The sequence below is a fragment of the Caloenas nicobarica genome, chromosome 8 (assembly GCF_036013445.1).
Source record: "Caloenas nicobarica isolate bCalNic1 chromosome 8, bCalNic1.hap1, whole genome shotgun sequence".
Taxonomy (NCBI): Eukaryota; Metazoa; Chordata; class Aves; order Columbiformes; family Columbidae; genus Caloenas; species Caloenas nicobarica.
The window spans coordinates 10,020,850-10,041,642 of NC_088252.1; positions in this window are offsets into that span (position 1 = coordinate 10,020,850).

The window sequence follows — 20,793 nt, forward strand, 5'->3', positions numbered from 1 at the left end:
AAATATTAGGGGTCTGAACAGATTAGAAAAGACTTATGTGGGAAAGGAGGGGCAGATTACTAGAATTTCTAACTTCTTTTTTTCCTTTCAAAACTGACACTTTTTCATTTCAAACAAGATGGCTAGAAATTTATCCCTGAATATAGTAAGCACATGAAATGCATACGCCTTTAATATGCAAATTCTATTCTGCACAAGGGAATAACTAATGAGCCACTGTTTTAATGAATCAAGTTAAAATGGCAAGGTGACATACCTCATTTAAGGGAATGAATTCTTAATGTCATTGTAAAATGAGCCACTCCTTCTCCTGGGAAGGGAAGATAATATTGGTTTGTGTCGAAGTCCTACATTTTTTGTGTCAGTTGTAGATTTTCCACAATCCTCAGGAGATATTTGTGAATCATATCTTTCCAAGAAAAACCCAGTTTTTGATCACAAAAGTTAATGAATATGAAGAAAACTAACGCAAGTAGTGCTCAGCAAAGACGTAGGGTGACTTTATGTCCAGGAGCCCGTTCACAGCGCACAGTAGCAGACCCCGTGTGCACGCAGCCCCTGGGGCAGCCAGCACGGCAGAGGCGGCTGGGGGAGCAGCCCAGCCCAGGCTCTGCAGCCGCGGGAGCAGCGTCCTGGGCACAGCCCTGCGGAGACCAACCGCCATCCCTGGCCTCTCCTTCCACTCTTCCTACCACCGAACATCTTCACTCTGTCCTCCTCCTCCATGACTTGTTCCTCACAGGTCTATTTCCAAACCACAAGTGTTCCTAGAATCAGGTCCTCGCTCCTCAGAATGGTGCTTTATGCTGGATCTTGCTAATGCTTAAAAAACCCCTTTAAATCTGTTATAAAAACCAATCATCACTCTCATACCTACTATCTCTTTCCACATTCTTAACTTGCATTGGGTGTAGGTGTCGAGGTGCTGGCGGGGGCTGCAGGAGCAGCCTCTGTGAGGAGAGCCCAGGGCTGCCCCAGGCGGGAGAAACCGAATCCAGCCCGTTCTGCAACTGCCCCACGGTGGGCACAGCCCGGCACCCCTGGGAAATGTGTTGAAGATGGGGGCAAATGCTGCCTTGTAGCAAGGGGTGAGGGAAAAAGCACGAGAACCAGCCAGGGAGAGCAGAAGGAGGGGACGAGGTGCTCCAGGAACCCCAGCAAGTTCCCCTGCAGCCCATGGAAGAGCCCATGGGGGAGAAAGTTTATCCTGAGGGACTGCAGCCCAGGAGACTGTCCCGTGCTGCAGCAAGAAAAACACGAGGAGGAAGGAGCTGCAGAGAGGAGCTGCTACAGACTGACCACAGCCACCGTTGCCCATGCCCTTCGCTGCTCGGGGTGGCGGGTAGAGGAGTCAGAAAAGGAAGAGAGCAGTTTCTCCATGATAGGACCAGGGGCAACGGCCTCAAGTTGCACCAGGGGAAGTTTAGACAGATGTTAAGAAACATTTGTTCACATAAAGGGTTGTCAGGCATTGGAACAGGGTGCCCAGGGAAGTGGTGGAGTCACCATCCCTGGAGGTGTTTAAAAGATGCATAGACAAGGTTTTTAGGGACATGGTTTAGTGCCAGTGTTAGGTTAACAATTGGACTCCATGATCTTGAGGGTCTCTTCCAATCAAAAGAATTCTATGGTGCCATCTATGAAATGTAGCGAATGGAGATGTACCCTTCAGGACCCCTTCCAACAGGGATCCTTAACAACTGTGTAATACTTCCATTTTGTTACCAGTATGTTTTATATATGAGATCAGTTTGCATGCATTGTTTGGATAATCCAACAGATAATATTATTCTGTTTTAAAATTTATAGAAACTTATGTCTGTCCTACCCTGCAGCATTATTCAAGACAATGTTCTGCCCAGTTAATTAACTTAGAAATCTGAAGAGGATCTGCACTGAATTCCTGCATACTGATGCTTAGCCTTCCATAAATTTTTGATTCACATTGACAAGCCTGATCCAAATCTTAAGAAAGTCAAATAGGAATCTTTCTATCAAATTCCACACACCTTCCAAGTCATTTCAAAATTCCACTTACAACACAACTTTTCTCAAAGCAGTATAAAAACCAAACACTCAATTGTATTTGTAACATTATGCTTTCAATCTCCTACCCCTAATAAAATAATAGGATGACCAAAAAAACCTATAGCATTCAGTTTACTGAACTGATATCGAATATTCACTTGTTTGCAGAAAATATTGCAAGAAACAAGCACTGATTCAGTGAAGTCTAATATTTCTCTTAAAGTCCTGGCTCATTAGTGAGATTCTGTGAGCAGCCAATTGATGGACAGGATACCCAGTTCTCAGCAGGCACATCTAAACATCACTGAGCAAAGAAGAGCGATCTTTCAGAATAGTGTAAATAGTCCTCATAAACGTTGCAAGGCGCTACAGACAAGTATTTAAGCAACCTCTCCTGCTGGGAAGTGAAGGAGGCTTGAATCATCTGTCTGTGGAAATGGACCAAGGAAGAGCAAGGCTTTGATTCACTGAGTGGGAAGGACTCTGCAGCAGACTGCTCATAACCTCTTTATGTAAAGCCCACAAGCTACAGAGATGGAATGCAACTGCAGGAGGTATGAACAGCCATCCTGAAAATAGGCAAATAATTTATTCAGAACCAATTGTCCATTACTGCTCACAAAGAAATTGTTAGAGTCTAAAAACGTAGTCATTATTTCAAATTGTTCCATTTATTTCTTCAGCAAATAAGATGTATTCTGAAGATACTCAAGTTGTGAAATGTAAAATTGACTATTCCATTCACAATCTGCATTGTCTTGGATAGCTGAATTATTTGCATAATTTAATTACATAACACAGGGCAGGAAAATTGAGCCTCTAATCACCATGAGTAATGCTTACTTAAGGAAGAAGTCCGATTGAAGTCCAAAGAGTAAAGACTTTTCAGCATTCAAAAATGAGTCAGAACCTGGCCTTATTCATAGTTTGTACTCCAAGGTAGTTTTACTCCTCGCTTTTCAAATATGTACCTATCCCACACAATATTTTCAGGAAGCAGCAATAAATACCTTTTGACCTGCTTAGTCAGCCAGCATAGCACTAATTCAAAACTGAAATGCTATGAAGAAGGATCTGAAGTTCAACAACTCAGGTAAAGGAAAGAGAGAGGAGAAATACCTGTTTCACCAGAGTCTCCGCGTTCATGAATTACAATAATTCATATTTAAAACAAAAGGAGTTCAAGCTTGCTTCCAAATTTAGATAAATGTCAGTAGGATAAAAGAAAGTCTTAAACATCATACAGCCAATGAAAAACAAGACAGAACCGCACCTGATTAGCTTTTAGCACCACAAAAAAAATTAGGAACTATTCTGTTATCATTTCTGGAGGTCTTTAGGAGGGATGTAAATTGCTATTGTGGGAAGAGCACTAACAGAAAAAATTACAAACATATGCTAACTTGCGGTGTTTTGTATGCCAATTAACAACACACCAACACTCCCCAACAAATGAGACAAACTCAGCAGGCAATTTTCTTTATTAAGACAAGTGTTGTAAAGGAGATGGCAGAGGAGTTGACAAAAAAAACCCTTTGTACCCTAACGAGAGTGATGTCGTGAAGCAGTAGCTGCAAATAGTAATCAGTAGAGACACCACACTACCCAGTTCCAGGCCAGCAGTGTCAAAACTGGTGTTACTGGGCATCTGTAACCTATACATGCACCTGTGAAGGAGAGGACATGGGAGGACTGAAAGAGAAGGAATGTCCAAAATGAAGTTTTCCTATCAGTGAATGACACTTTTGTGGGTTTGGGTGGGTTTTTTTGTTTGGTTGGTTTTTTGTTTTGAGTTTTTCTTGTTTGTTTTTGTTTGTTTGTTTTTTGTTTTGGGGGGGTTGGTGTTTTGTTTTGGGTTTTTTACTTAAAAGGTCCCATTTTCCCAAAAATGTGGTTTCAGCACCAAGAAATTTGAAGTAAATCAGCAGTAGATTTATCAGCCATTTCAGTTCAGTATATCCAGCTTTCCTTGAGAAAAGGTGAAGAAAAGGTTCAAACCTACTTTGTTCTGTTTAGAAATTAAGTCAATGCAGCACTAAAAGCAGGTCTAGCCAGTAATTTGAATGTCAAGCTATTTTCCTCCCATCATTATTATTTCAGTTTGTACCTGTTTGAGGAGAGTTTTGCCCACATCTGTTATGCTTGGTTCATTACAAGACCTTGCTAATAAATAAACTGTTTTAATAATACAGTTTTAGGTCTTGCAGTACAACAAAGTTATCATCTGTATCTTAGGTCTTTTATCCTCCTTTTATGCGGAGGATGGAAGTTCCTTTTGTGGAGGATTTCACAATTTTGCTTTCCTTGGGAAAACAAAAAAACCCCAACCAACCAACACAACACAACTCTGCATTTGCAATCTTCTCCACATATTGAAAGTATTGCCCTGGATTAAAATGTGTCCGTGTTGGTGGACTTGTGTGGGATTGCTATGCAATAGGGCACAATAGGGCAGAAGAGGAAAAACACTTCGTATCCAGGCACTACTCACTGCAAAGCATTGAGGGGATGTGGTTTTCTGGTGGTGGCAGTGGTTTGGGTTTTGGTTTTTGTTTTAACATAGACCATCTCTTAGATTAAACATTCAGACTTCAGGTCTCTGAATCCCTCAATTAGGCTTGTGCAAATGTACTCAGTCTTTTTATGTTCTTCTCCTCTATTCCTGCTTCCCCATCCTTGCAGCGAAGCCTCTCAGACCTGGCAAGAGCTGCTGGGCTCCAGCCAGCTGCTACTTCAGACCCAGGTCATGCTTTCAATGCATAGTCCTGTAGTGGGGTGGGGTTGAATTGCAAAGTGCAAACCTGAGCCGAAACGCATGAAGCTGTGGGAGAGCACACCACACAGGTGCTGCTGCATGCAGGAAGCCTCTCCATACCCACCATCCGTACAGGCCAGTGAGGACACAGAGCTGCCTCTGACCAAGCCAGACCAGATCCTGGCGTGACCGGGTTAACATCGTGTTGGGCCAAAGTTAACACATCCTATTTTTCTAAAACACACTAGATCTGGCAATAGCTTTTCCACTGAAATTTAGTTAGTGCTACTTTTGCTTTATTTATGAATCTCAGCCAACCGTTGTTTGGTTTAGTTCCTCAGTACTCTACCCCATTTAACGCATTAGCTTAGCACTGAGGTTTAAGGGGATAAATCCAGCAACAGAGGAGGCCATTCAGTTTCCCTGGGTCTTCAGCTGGCAGTGTTAATCCTCAAGGCTCCAGAGTCACAAGTCCTCTGCTCTCACAGGCATATTGCTTGTGTGAAAAAAAGGAATGTTCAGATTTGATGGGGACAAATAGCAGGTCTGCATTAAGTTCAGTCAAGCAAAACAGATCTATTTTTCAGTCATTCTATTACGTGTTATTGGCTGTCCTTTTCTTTAAGACAATTAGAATTAGCCACAGCAGAAGGAGTGGTGCAGTGAGCTGTCCCCACAGAAATGATAAAACCTGAGCCTGATGGAAATCTGCGAGAGCAACTGTTGGTTTCCGCCACACCTCCTGCCGGCCAGCGTGCTAAGGAATCGGCCAACTTTCTAAGACTTCAGTAAAGCAAACTGAGAGTACCGGATGCAAAAGGGAATACATGAAGTCAACTTCATCCTCGCAATAATGCGGAATGAATGAGTTAAAAGAAGTTCCCTTGCACACACTCGACATCAACTCACATGCCCAGAGGCACCTCATTTGGCTTCCTGTACCTTCTGTTTTCCCTTTTTACTTATCCCTCGTGGTTCCTCATTACAGGCCTTTTGACTTGTGAGAACAAGACTCACCATTCCCTCTGGGAGTTTCGCTGCTGCTGTCTCGCTCCCTGTTACTCCCTTTTCTGTTTATCGTCTTCCAAGTACCTCTCCCATTCAGGTTGGGAAAGGAGGTAAAAGGCGAAATTTCTATTATATCATGATTTCTTCCTCCTCCACAACTCTTTTAAAAATCATTTTGCTGTTAACAAGAGAAGCACCACCGTAAGGTGAAGATAACCTGTTGTCTCGAGCCAGGCTGGTTCATTTGGAAAGCAGAGAGGAAGAAACCCACAGGCCAGCCTGACATCACAGAGATATCCACACCACCGGCCGCCTCTGAAACGCTGGCTGTAATCCGCCTGATCTTCCCTTCGCTTGCAATCTGCCTGCAGTTTAAGCAAATCGGGCTCCAAATATTCCATGTCTGCAACTCTCCTACACTTGTTTGCAAGATTCAAATCCTTAAAAGAGGCAGAGGCTGCTTTTGTACAGTAACGGTCATCTCAGTAGCAGGTGTTTGCAAACATGTTGTTGCACTAAAAAGAAACCTTGATTTCTGTTAGTATCAGTCAGATATTCAATGTACTCACAGTAAACCTGATTATATTTGCTGCATCATTTATTTAGTTTCATTTCATTTATCTTTTCACCCTGCCGATTTTTTGTCTACTGTACTGGTTGAAGAAACCAGTTTGTATCAAATCTGAATTTTCCCAATGAACCAATTTGTATATCAATCTGAAAAATATTTTAGTATTTCAGGCTTTATTTTTCCCTCTGTAGGGTAACAGGTCGCTTCTTCACCTTCTAAAAGGAAAGTGTGACACAAGGTTTGAAGTAGCAATTACATCCTTCTCCCTTTTCTCCAGCCACCTTTAACTTCCACAGGGGACAGATAACCTGACTGAGGGAGCACAGGAAGCAGAGCTCAAGAGAGATGAAAATGGTTGAAACGGAAAGGTAAAAAAACATAAAAATAATTTACTGCAGGATTTTTCTAAATATATCCATTCTCCTGTTGTATGCAATAGTATGTACTGCACATGTTTTCTTTTCTTTTTTTTTAAGAATAAATAATTAGCAGGTGCCTGAAGTTCAACCACAACAAATCTTTCAAACTGAAGCTACATTTTCTTTGTATGATTAATACATTACATTACAGCTTGCTTATAAATTAAAGGAACAGAATATGATGTACTGCAAAGGAGTTGTATATTTTCCCTGCTAAGCTATAGTGCCTGTAAATCATTTCCACCACACTTCATTTTTAATTTGAATTCATAAAAGGTTTTACTTTTCTTTGTGGCTTTAAATAAAAAAGGATTAAAGGCTGTAAACTTAAACGTTTACTAAAGCAAAAAATACACTGATCTGAAACTTCAGAAAGTAAAATATATGCAAAATATAAGAAAGGAGAACAAATAAGATTTCCAGTTAACTCATGGGAATTTAAAGTGAAATCTGAGGCCTTCCACTATAGATGCATCTATGTTTGGCCAGGGGAGGGTGGTAAGGAAAGGCAAGGGGAGGAAATGGAAGGTCTGGAACAAAAGTCCTTCTCCACAACCCAGATCAGGAATTTTGTGAAGTCAGTTTAGCCAACTGGCAGCTAATCACTGAAAGAAGTGGATCTCATGGAGTTAAGAACAAAGTAAAATTAAAACCACTTGGCACAAGATACCGAACCTCATTCCTGCCCATCTGTAAATGTAGGCCATCAGAAAGTATAACCAAATCGGACTTTCAGACGTTATCATAACCTCATAAGGCCAGATCTGAAGCGAAGACTCAGCTCTTACTTTTGGTAACTTCAAGGATATGCCAACAGAGTAGAAGCTCGGAGGGAAGCTTTAGTAACAATCTTTAAGTGAAGCATTAGTGTTAATGTATAGGTCGTGCTTCCATTGAATGGGGACTCCACATTCACGTTCTGTTTATTATACCTCTCATCTAATTTAAGGAGAGATCACCATCACTAATATGATGACCAGCAAGGGGAAGTCATTTTCATCACATTAGCAAGAAAGTCATTAACATGGCATCAGATCAAAATGTTTTCTATTACATATATAGTAATCCAGATTAGAACTGCTTTTAACGCCTCTTTCACAGTAAGGTATTTTTTTCTGTGAGTAGCAATCTTGCAGAACTCTACTATTAATGAAAACAATGGCCTTGATTCTACACATACAAATTCAACATTTCATAAAAATTAGCAGCTTCCCTGCCACTCCTCTCCATTGATTGATTTCAGTGGGAATGTGTGTTTGAAATAAACCATATGAGATTCTTTAATGTATCAGAATACAAGCAAATAGTTCAAAATCCTTTTTGTCTCCCACATAGAATTGCTTTAGTATTGACAATAGCAGATCGAGCTTTTCAGAACAAAATGGAAGGCTACATTCAAACCTGCACATCACATTTTTTTCAAATGGAAATGGCTCCCTGTTCACATTCTCGCTGCTGGGAGTTCCCATTTCTAAAACTTTCAAAAGCTTCCCCAGAGGATAATGATGTGGTATTGGAGATCTACGCTCCGCTCAAAGCAGTTTAACTTGTACCTCTTCTATTTCATAGAGAAAGGTGAGTTTCAAAAACTCTGAGCTCCGTCTGACAATGCAGACATTTTCTTAGATAGTACTGCATAGAAATCCCAGGTTTATCCTTCAGAAAATACTCCTGCAGTGTATGTGTGTGCAGTATGACTATATAAAAGTCAGAAGTTTAAAATTCAGAGAACAACAAAAACAGAAGCCCCCACCATCATGCTTTTGTCTATCTTTTCTTAAGCAGAAGAACGCAGAAAAACAAGAAACAAGGTCTGATCTGGTGACCAGGAACAATTCTCCCTAGCTTCCGTAACTGACCTTGGGTTCAGGTGATGAAGAAACCCCTCAGCCCCTGTGTCGAGGTTTGATTGCAGGGTGACAATAAGCTGTGGCAGATGTATTGTTACCCTCCTCTCCCCGCTACTCCCCTTCAGCCCCTCCCTCTCCCCCCTTCCCACTAAGGACAGGCGATTGGGAGGGAAAGAAGGACAGGGAGAAGAGAGTTGGAAAAATCAAAAATGTTTTACCAATGCTACCAATAAAAATAGAGAAAATAATACAAAATATGCAAAACCAATCTTGAAAGTCCCGGCAACTGCTCCAGCAGATGTGGGGCCGGCACCCGAAGCCCTGGACTGGACTCTGCAGCCAACCGGAGCTGGATTCAGTCTGTCACTGGACCTCAGTTCGCAGGGACGACTCGCAAGGTCCTCTCCCAATGTCGGCCATAAGGAAAAGGGACGAGATCCTCGTGATCCCTCACTTTTATATGAAGTATCACGTGAATGGGATGGAATATTTAGTTGGTCAGTTTCAGTTCACCTCCTGCTTGCGCATCTTGCGAGATGCATCATTATCAATGACCTCGCATTCCATTGCTATGTCTACCAAAATATGTATCTAACTTTTCAGAAAACGCAGTTAATAAGAAGGCTTTAGCTGACAGAAAAATTCACTAAAAGAGAAACTTGTTTTTAACAAAACCAGGACACCCTGTCACACAGTTGCACACAAAGCGGTGCTCAGGTCGTGTCAGGTGGCTGTGCCACCACTGCAGACGTGCAGCACCACAGGTCCAGACCAGCTTTAGAGACCACAAGTATAGCAGGGAAGCCTCAGGACTGTCTCACTCATAAGAGCATGTTAAAGGTGGTATCCGTGTAAAATAAGCATAAAGTTTGAGATTTTTATCCTATACTGGATAATTTCTGCATCTCAGCCAGGATCACTAACTTTGCACTTCTTGGTGTCAGCAGTGAGTGTAGGGAAGCCTCAGCCAGCAGGAGCCAACAGGCTGTTTGGAGAATCATATTTATATCAGGCGCCCACAGAATGTTGTTTTGCTTGGCATTTCCTGCCTGACTGGTTCTCTTCCTAACAACCAAACTTTGTTTATGTTAATTTAAGATGTTTACTTTTGGTGTGATTGCAGTAACAGCCCATGTCCTCATAAGAAGCAATTTGCAGAAAACAATGCAGGGCAGGAAATCAACTCATAACAATGTCCAGCAAACTGAGCCTGTAACATTTCTGCTGGGGACAGTGGGAAACTAATGAGCAATCTCCTAACTACACAGAGGTATTTAAGTAAGCACAATAGCCTAGATGATGCTAAAATGACATCTCTTGCAGTCAAACTGCTTAGTCACAGTTTAGCACAAGCAACAGTTGCAAACATCTATGGACCGTTCAGCCAATAAGCCTTTTTTGATGATGCAAAATAAAAGCAGAATTTTTTTTTTTTTTTTTTTTTTACAGATGAAGTTTCGTCTCACAGATCCACTCTGCTGTAAGCTGATATTTATTTCAGTCTACATTCCTAGCAAATTAAAGCATCACTTTGAAATCAGTGGGCACTGCAAGAACAGAATCAATTCCTAAACTGAGGTCCAGACCCAGTGATGAAGTCTCGTAATAAACCTCATGTGCTGCAGTGTTTATACATTTATTTATGAAGACCAACTCTACTAAATTGAAACCTCCTGCTACAGTTCAGGATTGTTTAAGGATTACAAGGAATACAAACCAGGAATAGCCACCAATTAGGAGAAGTGATCGATAATACTTGGGCTTCTTATGACAGGTTACACACGTTGTCAGAAAAATTTTTAAAAAATCCTCTCTGAAAGAAACATGTTTTGGACACGGTAGTGTAACTTCTTTGTTCACCATGGTTTGCATTCTAAAGCCAACTAGGTAAAGATCAGCCACGCCTTCTAGTTGCGTATCATTTGCAAATTTGTGGAGTCTGCACTCAGTCCCACCGTACGGGTTGTTGATGAAGATGTTAAACAATGTGGGCCCCAGCAGTGACCTCAGCCACATCACACACCGCTAGTGATCGGCCTCCAGCTGGACTTTGTGCCACTGATCTCAACTCTGAGCTGGGCAGTGCTGCTCATTTTCAGTCTATCTCACTGAACATTTATCAAGCCTGTTTTTCATCAGTTGTCGGTGACGATATCATGAGAGACAGCGTCAAAAGCTTTGCTGAAGTCAAGGTAAATAATATCCATTGTTCTCCACATCAAAACATGCTGCCTTTCTGCACAGCTTCCAGCTAGGGTAGGGTTTGTCTTGTCTGCTTTTCTTTCCTTAAACTTAACCTAAAAAGCTTTATCTGCCCACCATAAAAAAAATTATTTAAAGTGATTAAAAGATGCATAACTGAGTACATACACTTTTAATACTAACTGCAAAAATCAAATACTACAGTTGAGGAAACACCAGTTATTGTTCGGATGCCAAAATGAAAATTAAGTGTGAAGTGAAAATACTGACTTTCTCCATGTTCTAAACTTACATTATCTGCTCTCTCACAGCCCTCTGGAAGATCCAGTGCAACTAATTCAAGTTTTCTCATTTATTTCAGTTAGCTCAGGACCAAATTCCTAGATTTCACTATCAAGCGGCTATCAGAAAACACCAGCTTCTTTACACACCAGCTTCTAATAGAGATGGGAGACGCAATCTGGCCAGGAAGCCCAGGCTTTAAAAGCAGAAGGCACTAGAATGACGCCTCCCATGAGACCATACATCAGTTCAGGGGGTTATAGTTCCGTCACAAAACAATCCAAAACAAGACTTTTTCATCTTAACTCAACAAACCCAAGCATTCCAACATATCTCACAAGTGCCACATCCAAATTCTCTGTTCGCAGACAGCACTCTGGGAAGCAAGAGGCTTTTTCCACTTAAGGTTCTTGTAAACACCTCAGTGATCAGGATTTACTATTGATCAAAACTATAGTCTGACATAAGTTTGTAAATATCCCAAAAGCCATCAGCTTATTTCCACCCGTAGAGATATGGTGATACAAACACAACAACATACACAAAGCCAAAATCAGAGTTGCAAGGTAGCTCTGCTTTTTCTTAAGGATCAGAAAGATTTTTGCCTCTGTTTCCCTACCAATTTCCATTCCCACGCTTACCTTTAGGAGCTGATCCAGAAGTAGGGAAGCTGTTCTGTCTTCTGCCACTGTCGGGTCCTTTGTGGGCTTGCAGGGTACAGCAGCTTTCTCTGATGGGGAAGCACCTTGTGACTCTGTCACTGGTGCTTAGAACGATCAGTGATAGTTTTAGAGTATTTTCACACTTTCCGCAATAGTTTTTGTAGCAGCCTGCTGGAAACCTAAAGTTCACAGCCATGTCTATCATTTCAGCACAGCTAGCAGTGCTTACGAGAGGGGAAACTACATCAAAACAAGCCTTTTCCTACATGTCTCTGGTAGCAAATCAAGAACCAGCAGTCTGAGTGCATCCCTGCAGTTTTCTGAGAAAAAAAAATATTGAAATGATGTGTATTAGCTCATTTTCAGATGTTTGACAGACTTTTCTAGAAAACATGTTAAATTCCCACAGAGCTTAAAGCAGCTCAAAGTGTACTATACCAGCACAAATACTTGCAGAGACACAGGTGTTATCAGTTCTAGTAATGTCAGGGAATAGCAAGAACAGGGCTGCTCCAGGAAGCAGGAGGAGCCAGGGCTGAGGAAGACCATGGCACTAGCAGGTCTATGTCCTCCCCAGCAAAATGCAGTTCCACCATGCCCAAGCACAGCAGGGTGGTGACAACAACAGGTCTCATCAACAGTTCAACAATTGCCAGGGAAAGGCAAGGTAACAAGTCACATCTGAGGTCAAACAAGGAAATCCAAACAACAGTTCAGGACCCGCAAAGAAGCAGACTGAAGGCCTGAGCTGAAATGGGGCTGCTGAAGCAATGGACCTCTATGGGTGTGGGTCCCACGTGAAGTTGATCATGGCAATCAAGGCCTATTGGTGCACTTGGGGCTCTGATAAGTAGTTTGGTTTCATATTAAAGAAACATCAAGAGAAATAGGAGGGGGTTTCCTATTAATGTCTGTTTGGCATTCTTTTTAAGTCTGGGACCTCGCCAACTACTCTATCATTTTCATACTCTGAAAATAGAAAACTGATCCACAAGTGATGACTGTCCTTCATGGAAACCGTGAACCTCCAGCTGGATTGTGTTCAAACATAACCTACTTGACAGTGCTAGAGTACCTAAGGAGTGAGGAAGGACATTGCCCAGGGATGAAAATCATTTTGGAGCTTATCCCACATACTCTATAACCTGAAAGTATCTCTTCCTCTTCCAAAGCGGAACACAAGACTATCTGAATCTGCTCACAGAGGCAGGACCATAATAATGAAGGCTCATACATCCATTATTAATTTAATATTTGCTAACCTTGCTTTGAAATTAAACATTATTTTCTAATAATTCCGTACCATATACTCTAGCCCCTAAATGTGGATTAAAGTACCTTTAATTGCACACTGTCCTTGATAGTTCTATTCACTACTGTCACAAAAGGCAGCGCTCAAAAGAAATCATCTCCCTGAGACAGAAGGACTCACAGTATGACTCAGTGTTTTCTTTCATAAAAGGACTCCATTCCTCTTGTTCCCTGTTTTAAGTCTTATAATAGATCATGATAGAACTAAGATATGCACATTGTATAGTCATCACTTTGCAAGTTGATTTACTACCACGCAAACCATTTAGAGTTCTCCAAAGAAGCTTTGAGGGCTTTAATATCAGAATCTTTCTCCAAGGTCTGCTTTGGTACCAATATTTGATTAAATTAAAACCTAATTAAAGACTAAAATGATGTGCATTTTCTCTACATTAGACAGACCTATTTGCATTCCATGAAAGATTATTGACATGGCAGCATGCCATTTGATTCAGTTTAATTCAAGATATCCCAATGAAATTTGTCTTTTTACCACCAGCTCTCTGCCCCACATAGGCTGTATTTCTCTTCTTTATCAGGTGCCCAGGGCCTAAAAGTTTAGACAGATTTCATTACCTGAGGTAGACAGTGCATAAAGACATTTAATTGGTAGTAGCCAGCCCACTGAACCATTCCTTTTCTTTGCTTTGTCCCCACCTCCACTGACGCCAATTATAAGACATTTTGCCCAGGTTTTGTTCCCGAGTGCAAGAGACATTCTTCAGTACCTGAAACCCATCATTAACTCTCTTCCCCTTCACATGTTCTTAACTTGTTCCCAGGTATTTTGCTCCACAGAAACTCACTAAAGCATAGCAGTGTCCGTAACAACCGGTGAATTTTAATTAACTTCATCTAAGGAAAGTTGTCTTAAAGTTGCAACCAGAACAATTAAGGCATTTTAGCTGAAAACAATGGGATGGTATTTTGCTATTGGAGGTACATTTTCAAAGGGGTTCCTTGTTTTAAGGCACAAATCCCTATTGAGTATGTATTGATAAAGGGAGGAAAGCTCATCTGTGGCATAAAAAGCAGCATTGTTTGTCTGCCACAAACATTTGACAGAGATAATTTTAGTTTTTAGAAGAGAATGGAAGTGGCTTGGTCATTTGTAATCAAGATAAATCAAGCAAACAAGGACAGAAAAGCAAAACCTTGATCACTCTATAAGCCTCTGATAGTCTTCGAATTTGTGAAGAAAATATGAGTGCAATGATCATGAATGAATATGAGATTTAAAAGATATAATTGGTTTAAAGATTTCTTTTCTCAAAAGTGCTTCCTGACAGGTCAGATTTGCAACTGCTTGCTCAGAGTGCTGGCTGGTATTCTTTGCTTGTTTTTTCTCATGCAAAACAAGGCATCCTGAACAGGAATGGGAGGTGGGCCTTTTAAAGTCAGTGGCAAAGCCATTCATGTCACAAACACAGTCCTCTGATTTTAGGCAGCCAAAACCTGTCCTTTATGAAGTCTTCCAAGTGGCAGTCCTGGTAGGTTGCCCTCAGACCTTTCCTTCTTCCCTCCTTTCTCCTGCAGCAGGACAGTTCTGCCTCTCCCATGCTTTAACCTTCTTTTTACCACTACATGAGAGACAACCCAATCACACTCCTCTCCAGCCTTGGATTCAAAAACGCTATACCCAGATACAGTTCTTGAGGCATTCACAGCACTATCTTGCTTCAGGGTATCCAAGATCCTTCTCTGTTACTGCCTTCTTCTACAAGGTTTTACCATTCCTTAGAAAGCACACAGTAGAACTCCCTATACCACTTTCTCCTCCTTTTTTTTCCTGTGTATCTTCACAAAATGCAAATAGGGATCTCTTCCAGGTGTCATTATAAGGGGCCATGTCAAACTGTAAGTTGAGACTGAGCACCACGTTTTCCCTGTAAGTCACACAATGAATGAATATCTAGGAACATTTTTCCTATTGGTCCCAGTAGACATCTCCTACAGAGCTTAATCAGCAAGGCCACTGAAAAGACTAGTAAGCTGCTTGTTACAATATCACATTTAACCATAGTGATTTGTTGCTGCATTTTGGTAATAGGTATTTAGGACAGGAATATTCCCTGTTTCTGCTCTGAATTAATGTCTTAAATGAACATTACACCAACTTACATATTTCAAAATTAATATAATAGATAAATGATACTGTATTTGTGAATCCTCCTCCACATAGGGCATATAAAAACTATATTGAAAGACCAATCAGATTCTCAGTGAACATATTTTTTTCTTCATACAAGTCACTGGAATTTTTCTGAATTGTACCTGCTGAGCCTGTAATGGAAAACAGTCAGCTGTGGATTTGCTGTGCATAAGGTAGGAAAGAGAGAATTAAGTATTCTTCTGTTATCCCATATCTGTTAAACCTGAATTTGTTCTGCTGCTTTTCTAAAATGAAACCTGTTGGTAAGTCTTCCATGATTACTTCTTACATTCAGTAAATCTGTTTACTGCCTGTTGCACTTCTATTTATTGCAATATCAAAGCGCTACACACTCCTTCCTTACATCTCTTCTCCGGTGTAGGAAAGAGCTACTATTCTCATTTCAGATATGGAAAACCAAGACATAGAACAGTCAGGATAGATATCAACTCAAGCTCATGCATTAGCCATTGGGCATCACTCCTTTCAGGAACCAGCAGAGTCTGAATTCCCTCACAACACTGCCCATTGCTTAACAGCTGATTTCCATTAGCAGCATTATGGCAATCACCTAATCAGCCATCAAGGTTTCCTTTGCTCTGTCACAGTTTTCTCATCTGAAGGAACAAGAGTATTTGCAGGTTTCCGTGGTGGTTTTTTTTTTTTCCTATACATCTAAATTATGACTGACTAGTGGTCTCCCAAGTCTTAGCTGGGACAGGGTGTGGAACAGGGCTAAGCACTTTAGAGGTGTCAGAAAGACTGAGAAACTAAGTGAGAAGCAAGACATAAATGGCTACTGGCAGCAAAAAGCAGTAAGTGCTGCTATTTGTGGGGGAAAAGTTCATCTGGCAGCAGAGAAAGCTTAGAGGTTTCTGAGGCCTGGGTTGCTGAGAGCTGAATGAGAAGTGAGAAAGACAGATGTAAGTCCCTCACCTTGTGCTGCCACTTTGACTGCCACAGCCACAGCAGGCAGTTTTCTCTGGCCTTGATCCCTCAGACAAGGCAGCATGAGAATGTGTTTTCCGGGCACTGCTGGGACATCTAACGATATCTGCAGCATATCTATAACTCAGCTGAATATGTGACACCTGAGCAGAGAGGCAGGGATACATGACATACTCTCCGTGATGTCCCCTTCTTTTGTTTCCCCTGCAATGGTGGACGTTTTTGGAGTTAAAGAGCTCTATTTTCTCTGTTCACCTCTCCTCCCGTGTTTTTTCCAGGGCTATCTGTGGAGATGAGCCTCTCTTCTTGCTGGCACATTTGCCATAGTGACCAGTCCTTTCCTGAGCGATGTGCTATGTCCAGACCCAGCTTACACAGATGAGCGGTTCTAACCACACGAAGGACACTTGGAGCCTGCTGTGTCAGTCAGGCTCTTTGCCTGGCTGTATTATGATTAATATAAATATGCCCTTGAGAAGCTAGAAGATAACTGTGCCTGGTACAATTCAAGGAATACATAATTGTTTCTTATCCACTGGCCAGAGTTATGAACAAATGGCCATATGTAGAAAAGGAATTATATTAAGCTCATTAAAAAATAATTTGACAGAAAACAGAGGATTCACTTTCACAAAACTGGGTTATGAGTCAAATAATCAAACACACTGTCTTTTCTTTAGCAATTCAATGTAATTTCTGTTATATTGGTGGGATATTTACAATATAGAACATATATCTTGATAAAAATCTCTGTCTTACAAGCGTACTCAGCATTTGCTTGTGGCAGAGGAAGTAAAGGCAACATTTTCCTTCAGTCTACACTTGGGCATGTCCCCTTCAGGAGTCATTAAATACGATTCTTTAGTTATTTTAAAGTGATATAAAAAAAATCCTGGGTTGGTATTTAGCTTAATTCTACAGATAGGGTTTATTTAAACATTATCTGCCCAGGATGGCCAGTTAGTATTTACTTTACGACTCTCGCATTAAGGCTAAAGAATTATATATCCAGCTATTTATCTGATCCATTAGTCTCTCTTCCAGTTTGATAGCTGATTTGATATTCAGTGTTATCATAGATAACTATCTTGTTATAGCTAAATGAAATATGCATTTGGAAATGTTCATTAATACCATTATCATTAATTGGTTCTTACCTGAATCTCACTGCTGCAGGGACTTTTCAAGATTAAATGACAGATTGCTGCTAGCCTTTTTTTAAAGTAGAATTTTAATAGCCTCCACACATTGCAAATTAAGTCTGATGGGCCAAATCCTGTTCTCCTACTGGTTTAAAACCAAAGTCATAGTGTTTAGGCTATTCTTACTTTACACCAAGATACCAGGGTTTAGAATCAATCCCAGTTAGCTTTTTCATATTTAGTGCAACATTTTATCTAGGCATCTTAATCTTTGGAGGAAGAACACACATTGAAATTAATTTCATTTTGCCTTTTGCTGAACACAGTTGCTGAGATGCATAGAGAAACATTCGGGAAAAGCCTGAACTTCAGTTAATCAGCAGTGGTCTTGCATTAAGTTCTCCTCTCACTAAGCCTCTCTCACTTGGAACCTCACCTACCCACTCTGACGTCCTTGTAACGCCTGGGTTTAGCTGTCATCCACCAGCGTAGCTGTGGCACTATGTAGCAACTGAGACACCGACTGACTGCAGCTGAGGATCCAGCCTTGGGAATACACAGGCACAGGTGTGTCTGTGGTGGTCATGCATCAGATATTGCATGTTCAATGGCCTTTACACCTAAAGTTGCACCTGCGGTGTACTGCTAAGCTGTCAGTCTGTAACATAAAACAACCCGGTAATTGGAATAGCAGCTGCCTTGTGACCCATTAAGACTCTGTCTCATACAGCTTGCCCTCCCCAGATTATTTCTGAGTGTCTAAGTGAAACACTTTCTAAAAGCACGGGCAAAGGAAACCACAGGAGTCATGCTAAAACCCTGGAATACAGACTTTATTCAGTTCTGCCAACACTGAATGAGTCCTCAAATCACAATGGCTATTGGGCTCCCAGCCTCCCCATCAGAATGCAAAAAGATTAAGCAGTATTTCATCATACACAAAGCTATATCCTGACTGATTAAAAGCAAATGAGATTCTTGATCCAACTTGTAGGATTAAGTATCTCCTACAGAGATGACACGGGTACTACAACATACTTATTATTAATAATTTACTCATAAGAAGAGTCCACACTGGGATTGACTAAAGGTGTAAAGAACTAATTTGTCTTGGTCAGCATATTAATTGACTTCTTGACTTCTCCCATGCAATGTAAAACAGATTATCTGCTGCAGCAAAGGAAATGCATTTAACCATCCAGCTGGTGAAGTCCTGCATGGCAGACACTTGTATTTGGAACAGCCATTTCAAAGAATGCAGCAGCCATTTGCAGAATTTCAGCAAGGGAGATCTATTGCAAAAACTGGTAACTGCTGGCAGAGAGAAATGTGTGTGTGTGGACATATGCATGAATGTAAAAGGAGGAAGGAGACTCTTCAAACTCTCTCTTAATCCTGCAGAAAAATCTCCACAGGACTTCAACATAGAATTTTTTTTTTCTTAACTTGGCAGCTTTCATTTTACCAAAATGACACCTGATGTAGCATGTAGCAAAAACAAACAAACAAACAAACACAAACAAACAAACAAAAAAAACACAACAAAAAAAACCCAAACACACAACCCAACACACCAAAGAAACTCACACACAACACACTTCTTTCCCTTCTAAAACCCAGCCCCAGATCTCTACAAGTCAAAGAACTTATTGTGTGGGTAAATTACACAGATTAGTCAGTTTTTCCAACTGAGAAACACTAACCTGAGATGGCAGCAAGATGCAACTTAAAGCTTAAAACATGTTAGGTGGTACACAATATGCTCTTTTAGACTCTGTGAACAAATCTAGTCCTAGAGTACAATATATAAATGTACCTCACATGCAAGCACTATTATTTCTAATGAAAAAAACCAATAATAACAAAAACCCTTTCCTCTAATAAAATTACTAGTAAAAGTTATCATTAATGGCAGGCTTTATAACAAATTCTGTTGCCCTCCTGCTGTGCTCTGCACCTGCTGACTGTCTTGCATAGCCTGCCTCCTGCCTTGTCCAGCTGTTTTAGATATTTCGCTCAGCAATGCTTTTTAATGGCAAGAGTTCTGGGAGGCTGCTTCTCCACCAAGTATGCTCAGTGTGAAACTGCCCCTCCTTGTCCTTATGACACATAAAGGAAGCCTGACTCACCTGTTGTCCTCCTGTTGGCCCAGACTTCTAATTTATTGGTAGCTCTTTGCAGCACCACATCATTGCAAATCAGTAGTAAACACAGCAGAGTCCAGAGTCACAGAAGAATCCTGCCAAAACAATTTTGGATCTAATTATTCTATTATTTTCACTACCACAATGCATGTAATTGAAGAAAGAAAAACCTAACTTGGTTTCTCAGGCTTTGTTGCTCCCCAGGTGCCACAAAAATTAATTGGCCAGGCAGTGTTCACAGCCCAAGTTTTACCGAGTGAACAGGAAATCTCCTCACAGTGAATTTAACACAGAGCACACACAAAGCAGGTGAAGGGAATAGTGAGATTCACCTTGTTGAACACAGGGAGTCTATTTAAAAGCATCGTAAGGACAGACAGAACTCAGCAGATGAGTTGGAAAAATGGTTCTGATAAACGTTGAAGTTACCCATCGAATGCAGTCACTGGAGGTTTGTGCCATTTCCGTGCTGACTGCAGACAGCAGATACCGTGCCCTCAATTCAAAAGGGAGACAATCTGCCTTCTGTACAGCACTGCTTTTATTTGAGCCAAAGCCAGCGAGCCACCGGGCTCCATGCCACCTAACAATGAGAAACACAAATTAGAGCAGCAAATGGTCTTTTTAGCATAAACAATGTTTCCAACCTTCTTTGATTCTGCTCTTCCCTAATCCATATTTACTGGTTTGAGGGACTAATTCTTCCCATTTTCCTGCCGCTATTTGTGTGATTGCAGCTGCCTTTACTGATATGTGATGAATTACATGAAAATAAAGAAAGCATGTATGAAAAGGATATGAAAACTACAACTGAGCTAGACCCACATTACAGGTGTCTCTTCCCCATTCCAGACACAGCTTGCCTTTGTTTCCCACACTCAGCTGATATGGCACAATCCCAAGCTAATTTTAGGCAACAGGAATCCTTCTATTGGCTTCAATGCATTTCAGAGCAGAGGTAAGGAAGGAAAAGTTGTTACAGTTCCAAAACAACATTTTAACTATTCAACAAGGAATCACTCAAAAAACAGTTTTTGCCAACTTTTAGCAGAACTTTTGAGGAGCAACAAGCTGTGCTGTACAACTCTGTACTCCTGAGGCCAATTCTTTTTTCCTAAACTCCTAATCTTCATTATCTTTGTTGCTGACAACTCAAGAAAAGAATAATTTTATTTTAAAAGTTGTTTAGCCTAGGAAGAGGCAGGAAATAAAACAGAACAGCATATTCCTATATTAAAAGGTCAGTTTGGCCTCTTTGCTCCATTAAGTTTCAAAGCTTTCCTCCTAAAGTTTCTGCTAAATTTCCCTCCGAAAAGACT